This window comes from Lethenteron reissneri, chromosome 63 (assembly GCF_015708825.2).
Source record: "Lethenteron reissneri isolate LAM-NWPU_2019-01 chromosome 63, ASM1570882v1, whole genome shotgun sequence".
NCBI classification, from domain to species: Eukaryota; Metazoa; Chordata; class Hyperoartia; order Petromyzontiformes; family Petromyzontidae; genus Lethenteron; species Lethenteron reissneri.
In genome coordinates this window covers 3,167,419-3,175,248 of record NC_083841.1, presented here as the reverse complement: position 1 = coordinate 3,175,248, position 7,830 = coordinate 3,167,419, and the positions used below count along the sequence as shown (strand labels likewise).

Here is a 7,830-nt window from a genome sequence, read left to right as displayed (position 1 = left end):
ATCGGATTCCTCATGCGGAATTGACAAATATTCTGATCCTCATTCTGTATCATCGGGCTCGGCTTAACACCGCAACACGCGCCTCTCCGCTCCGTCTGCCGCATTGACCAAATCAAAACGCTCGTTTCATCCCGAAATAAACTTCCCCGTTTCGGGAGTAAGAACAAAATAAAAACTCACGCGTGCTTCGAGAGGAATGCGATTAGGATGGGAAAATAACAATAGGTTTTAACCCGATTTAAAGCTTTCGTGACTGCAGGGATTCATCTTCTTGGTTCTTTCGGTAAAGTCACGTAGAATGGAAACAATAAAAATAATAAAATAAAACATAATAAAATCATTGTTTCCATTCTACGTGACTTTACCGAAAGAACCAAGAAGATGTTTGAACCCCTTTCTTGTAATAAAACATGCGAATTTCTCTGCCCCCCCCTCTCTCTATATATAAATGCCTCGTCACAGAGGCGTTGTTTCTCTATATGTGTCTCTCTGTGTGTGTGTATCTCTTTCCGTGTCTGTGTTTCTCTCTCTGTGTGTCTCTGTGTGTGTCTCTCGCTGCGTGTGTGTCTCTCTATGTATCTCTCCTCTATGTGTGTCTCTCTGTGTGTCTCTCTCTGTGTATGTGTCTCTCTCCGTTCTGTGTGTGTCTCCCTATTTGTCTCTCTCTCTGTGTGTGTCTCTCTGTGTGTGTCTCTCTGTGTGTCTCTTTGGGGGAGCGGTAGTGTAGCAGTTAGCGCGCTGCGCCATGAACCTGGCGACCCACTGGTTCTTCACGTTCTGCACATGTAGATGCCACTGTTCTTCACGTTCTGCAGATGTAGATGCCACTAGTTCTTCACGTTCTGTAGATGTAGATGCCGCTGGTTCTTCACGTTCTGCAGATGTAGATGCCACTGGTTCTTCACGTTCTGCAGATGTAGATGCCACTAGTTCTTCACGTTCTGCAGATGTAGATGCCACTGGTTCTTCACGTTCTGCAGATCTAGATGCCACTGGTTCTTCACGTTCTGCAGATGTAGATGCCACTGGTTCTTCACGTTCTGCAGATGTAGATGCCACTGGTTCTTCACGTTCTGCGGATGTAGATGCCACTGGTTCTTCACGTTCTGTGGATGTAGATGCCACTGGTTCTTCACGTTCTGCAGATGTAGATGCCACTGGTTCTTCACGTTCTGCAGATGTAGATGCCACTGGTTCTTCACGTTCTGTGGATGTAGATGCCACTGGTTCTTCACGTTCTGCAGATGTAGATGCCACTAGTTCTTCACGTTCTGTAGATGTAGATGCCACTGGTTCTTCACGTTCTGCAGATGTAGATGCCACTGGTTCTTCACGTTCTGCAGATGTAGATTCCACTGGTTCTTCACGTTCTGCAGATGTAGATGCCACTGGTTCTTCACGTTCTGCAGATGTAGATGCCACTAGTTCTTCACGTTCTGCAGATGTAGATGCCACTGGTTCTTCACGTTCTGCAGATCTAGATGCCACTGGTTCTTCACGTTCTGCAGATGTAGATGCCACTGGTTCTTCACGTTCTGCAGATGTAGATGCCACTGGTTCTTCACGTTCTGCGGATGTAGATGCCACTGGTTCTTCACGTTCTGTGGATGTAGATGCCACTGGTTCTTCACGTTCTGCAGATGTAGATGCCACTGGTTCTTCACGTTCTGCAGATGTAGATGCCACTGGTTCTTCACGTTCTGTGGATGTAGATGCCACTGGTTCTTCACGTTCTGCAGATGTAGATGCCACTAGTTCTTCACGTTCTGTAGATGTAGATGCCACTGGTTCTTCACGTTCTGCAGATGTAGATGCCACTGGTTCTTCACGTTCTGCAGATGTAGATTCCACTGGTTCTTCACGTTCTGCAGATGTAGATGCCACTGGTTCTTCACGTTCTGTAGATGTAGATGCCACAGGTTCTTCACGTTCTTCGGATGTAGATGCCACTGCTGCCATATATTGCACAGAGGTTGAACTTACGACTTTCGATCCCTACAGGCAACTGGACATATGGACAGGCTTGTTCGTATCTCTGAAAGTTCGTAAGTCCAATGTTTGTAAGTAGAGGAGTCTCTGTAATCACATTCATTAATTGCGTGTATTCCGCAATTAACCGCGAAGCCGTAATTTGCTCTCTACTCGTCGCTGTTTTTTCTTTACGTACAAACTGCAAACGATGCCACGTGCTGACGCATCTGCAATACTCAGAGGCGCCGTAATAAAGCAGCGAAAAAATCGTACACCCGACAAAATCAAGCGATCAGAAATTTCCCCCCCCACCCCCCACCCCCCATTTATGATCAGAGATTTGCCCATATATGGTATTGCAGATCGTGAATCGAGATTAGTTGTGATCGATTCCTGCTTCAGTCGATCCTTAATAAACGAACACCAAAAATTACCGGGGTGATAATCGTAATGTGGGGGTTAATCGTTCTTGTCGATTCATTACCAATCGATCCGTGGATTCAGTATCGATGTGACCCCCCCTCCACCCTTTCATTTGATTGGCTAATATCAAGCAAGATCGGTGATTCCGTCGCAGTCCGCTTTGATTGTTACCAACATCCCCTATCTCGGCCTGGTCGGGAAGGTACGGGGTTATGTACGTTGAACTTCTTTTGCGCCGTACGTAGACAACCATGCAGTTCTAAACAAGAGTGTGTTTTACTAGACTTACACTAGACCCATAGACTTACAAAGTTCCCATAGACCTACACCAGACCCATAGAATTACACAGGACCCATAGACTCACAGAGGACCCATAGACTTACACAGACCCCATATAATTAAAGAGAACCCATAGACTTACACAGGGCCCACAGACTCACACAGGGCCCATAGACTCACACAGGACCCATAGACTCACACAGAGACCCTTAGATTCACACAGAGACCCATAGACTCACACAAAGACCCACAGACTCACACAGAGACCCATAGATTCACACAGAGACCCATAGACTCACGCAGGACCCATAGACTTACACAGGACCCATAGACTCACACAGAGACACATAGACTCACACAGAGACCCATAGACTCACACAGAGACCCATAGACTCACACAGAACCCATAGACTTACACAGGACCCATAGACTCACACAGAGACACATAGACTCACACAGAGACCCATAGACTCACACAGAGACCCATAGACTCACACAGGACCCATAGACTTACACAGAGACCCTTAGACTTACACAGGGACCCATAGACTCACACAGAGACCCATAGACTCACACTGGACCCATAGACTCACACAGAGACCCATAGACTTACACAGAGACCCATTGACTCACACAGACACCCATAGACTTACACAGGACCCATAGACTCACACAGGACCCATAGACTCACACAGAGACCCATAGACTCAGACTTAGACCCATAGACCTACACAGAGACACATAGATTTACACAGAGACCCATAGACTAACACTGGCCCCATATACTCACACTGGACCCATAGACTTACACAGAGACCCATAGACTTACACAGATCCCAGTAGCCAGGGGCTGTGATCCCAATACCCTGGGGCTCCCGGAACTGTGATCTCAGTACTCTAGGGCTGTGACCCCAGTAACCAGGGGCTGTGATCCCAGTAACCAGGGCTGTGATCCCAGTAACCAGGGCTGTGATCCCAGTAACTAGGGCTGTGATCCCAGTAACCAGGGGCTGTGACCCCAGTAGCCAGGGGCTGTGATCCCAGTAACCAGGGCTGTGATCCCAGTAGCCAGGGGCTGTGATCCCAGTAACCAGGGGCTGTGATCCCAGTAATTAGGGCTGTGATCCCAGTAACCAGGGGCTGTGATCCCAGTAACCAGGGGCTGTGATCCCAGTAATTAGGGCTGTGATCCCAGTAACCAGGGGCTGTGATCCCAGTAACTAGGGCTGTGATCCCAGTAACTAGGGCTGTGATCCCAGTAACCAGGGGCTGTGATCCCAGTAACCAGGGCTGTGACCCCAGTAACCAGGGGCTGTGATCCCAGTAACTAGGGCTGTGATCCCAGTAACCAGGGGCTGTGATCCCAGTAACCAGGGGCTGTGATCCCAGTAACCAGGGGCTGTGATCCCAGTAACCAGGGGCTGTGATCCCAGTAACCAGGGCTGTGATCCCAGTAACCAGGGGCTGTGACCCCAGTAACCAGGGGCTGTGATCCCAGTAACTAGGGCTGTGATCCCAGTAACCAGGGGCTGTGATCCTAGTAACCAGGGGCTGTGATCCCAGTAACTAGGGCTGTGATCCCATTACCCTGGGCTGTGGTACCAGTAGCTAGTAGATTGTGAACCCAGTAGATTTTTAAGACGCATTCTTAAAAACATCTCCGCAGACACAGAGATCCCTGATACCTTCTAGATTTGAAGCTTTCGTGACTGCAAGGATTCATATTCTAAGGTTTTCGGTAAAGTCACGTAGGTAAAAAAAATTTAAAATTAATAAAAGTAAAATAAAAATAAAATCAAATAATATAATATAAAATAAAATTTGAATTTTTTACCTACGTGACTTTACCGAAAACCTTAGAATATGAATCCCTGATACCGCGTGGAAGAGCGATCCGTGGCCTTGGGCGACTACTCGGGAAAAACCTCCGGTCACCCATAGACCGAAGCCTCGACCTTGAAGAATGCAGAGAGAAGAGCTGCATCCCCAGATACCAGGGACCTTAAGAGGGACATGTTTCAAGTGCCATTTCTCTTCTTGGTTTTTTCGGTAAAGTCACGTAGAAGGGAAATAATACAATAATAAAAATAAAACATAATAAAATAATTCTCACGACGTTTCGGCCACAACGCAAGCAGCCGTCCTAAGGTGAAGACCAGGTCTGTCGGGGAGACAGCGTCTTCCCGACACACCTGTTCTTCACCTGAGGACGGCTGCTTGCGTTGTGGCCGAAACGTCGTAAGAATAATTGTATTATGTTGTATTTTTATTATTGTATTATTTCCCTTCTACGTGACTTTACCGAAAGAACCAAGAAGATGAATCCCTGCAGTCACGAAAGCTTTAAATCGAATTTTAAGTTTCATTTCATTAATTTGGTATTGCCCTGTGAGCCGTGCGGCTCTTAAGTCGGGTGCAACCGCAACAAACAAAACATGAACACAGGACATCTTAAAGCGACGACGATGCGTGACAGAAACATCCTGGAATAAACCAGCAAATATTCCCAAAAACGTCAATGATGTAGGCTGGTGGCTAAGGTGGCTCACCGATTTGCAAGTTAACAATCGGATTTTGAAATGTATTCTAACGTGAAACTGGAAGCCCGTGCAGGGAGGCCAACACGGGCGAAATATGATGTGAAGTTGCTCTGGTGAACACAGCCGACTATCCGCATTCTCAACATGCTGCAACCTCCTTCAGCTGTGGGTTGTTAATTGTTTTTTTACCCTTCTATCTGGCAACAAAACTGACACCTATTTACAAGTAGTCATGTTTCCATAGACCGCAATACCTGCAGTCATAATACAAACAAAAGACATAACTCTGATAATGTGCACTGTCCTTAAAGTTGATTGGTCCACACCCGATACAGCTTTCCTTAGAGCCTAGTCTCACATGGGTTGGACCAGATGACGCGTCAGAGCCTAGTCTCACGTGGGTTGGACCAGATGACGCGTCATCTGGTCCAACCCATGTGAGACTAGGCTCTAAGGAAAGCTGTCTCGGGTGTGGACCAATCAACTTCAAGGACAGTGCACATTATCAGAGGTATGTCTTTTGTTTGTATTATGACTGCAGGTATTGCGGTCTATGCAAACATGACTCCTTGTAAAAAGGTGTCAGTTTTGTTGCCAGATAGAAGGGTAAAAAAAAACAATTATCATATTTTTACTGGAAAATGAGGTTCCCATACTGTGGGTTGTTAGTTTGTTTTTGGCGTTACGGGGGTTTGGCTGTGGATCGATGCTCGTCCCTTACGTCTCGGACCAAAATCGGCCATCTCATCGGATGAGGTCTGGTCGAATGACCTCCCCCACCCCCCCGACACACACACACCCGCACGCTGGTGCCGGAGGTCCTCATTTAGCGGTCATATTGACAACATGGGTTGTCCGCTGTCGTTATCTCGTATTGGGCGTTTCCTTTTTTTTAATCCTTTATATTAAGTTCACTTGCTTGCTTGCTCAGGACCGTGCAAATCTCTCGGTCGTTTTTTAACCCACTTCCCGTGATCCAATCGAGCTGACATTTTGCACACAGACTCGTTGTGCGTGACAATTTATTTTCGTGAAAAAATTTTTCCCAAATTTTACACTTTTTAGGAAAAAATAAATTATATTTAATTACCAATTGCTTAATGGTGGCATGCAATCATCTGACCCATAGGTGGCAGCCATCTCAAGCCAGAGGACGAGAGGACTCTAGCCGCCACGCATATAAAGGATTTATAGTGAAAAACTTTGTTTTTACAGGTTAATTTTTTAATCCTTTATATTAAGTTCACTTGCTGGCTTGCGCGCTTACGACCGTGCAAATCTTTCGGTCGTTTTTAACCCACTTCCCGTGACATTTTCCACACAGACTCGTTGTGCGTGACAATTTATTTTCGTGAAAATATTTTTCCAAAATTTTACACTTTTTAGGAAAAATTAATGGTATGACTGTGTGTGTGTGGGGGGGGGGTCTGTTTGTATGTATGTGCGTGCAAGTCTTCATCCTGGTTCTGGTTGTATGTGCTTGCGTGTGTGAGTGTGTGAGACGAGGTGGCCGAGTGGTTAAGGCGATGGACTGCTAATCCATTGTGCTCTGCACGCGTGGGTTCGAATCCCACCTTCGTCGAGTTTTTTTAAATCCTTTATACGAAGTTCGCTTGCTTGCTTGCTTGCGCGCTTACGACCGTGCAAATCTTTCGGTCGTTTTTTAACCCACTTCCCGTGATACAATCGAGCTGACATTTTCCACACAGACTCGTTGTGCGTGACAATTAATGTTCGTGAATTTTTTTTTCCAAAATTTTACACTTTTTAGGACAAAAATATTATATTTAATTACCAATTGCTTAATGCTGCCATGCAATCATCTGACCCATAGGTGGCAGCCATCTCAAGCCAGAGGACGAGAGGACTCTAGCCGCCACCCATATAAAGGATTTATAGTGAAAAACTTTGTTTTTACGGGTTAATTTTTCTCCTTTCTGTTTCAACCCGTCGCTTCGCTCGTTAAAACAAATCGGTCGATGAATGCCAGGGCGCCAAGTTCAGTGGGTGTGCGGCAACTTCGAGGGAAGGAAATAGAAATTTATATAAATACAAACGAAATAACGAAGCACTTTTTGGTTCTTTCGCTGAAGTCATGGAGAAAAGAAATAAATTAAATATAATACGACGTTTCGATTGCAACACAAGCAGTCGTCATCATTGAGAAAGAGCCAAAACACAGACACGGAGACACACAGACAGACACACAAGCAGAGAGAGACAACACAGAGACACACAGAGAGAGACACACAGAGACACACAGAGAGAGACACACACAGAGACACACAGAGAGAGACACACAGAGACACACAGAGAGAGACACACACAGAGACACACAGAGAGAGACACACACAGAGACACACAGAGAGAGACACACACAGAGACACACACAGAGACACACAGAGAGAGACACACACAGAGACACACAGAGACAAACAGAGAGAGACACACAGAGACACACAGAAAGAGACACACACAGACACACACAGAGAGAGACACACAACATAGACACACAGACAGACTGCACACAAGCAGAGAGAGACAACACAGAGACACACAGAGAGAGAGACACACAGAGAGAGACACACAAGCAGATAGAGACAACACAGAGACACA

The 7,830-nt window shown here is 46.1% G+C and overlaps 1 non-coding gene across 1 annotated transcript; it reads left to right on the top strand.

Annotated features, from left to right (window-relative positions):
• Window positions 1-6,714: 6,714 nt before the first annotated feature.
• On the top strand, window positions 6,715-6,796 carry TRNAS-GCU (transfer RNA serine (anticodon GCU)). Its single transcript has one exon. It is a non-coding gene; the product is annotated as a tRNA-Ser (tRNA).
• The last annotated feature ends 1,034 nt before the right edge of the window (window positions 6,797-7,830 follow it).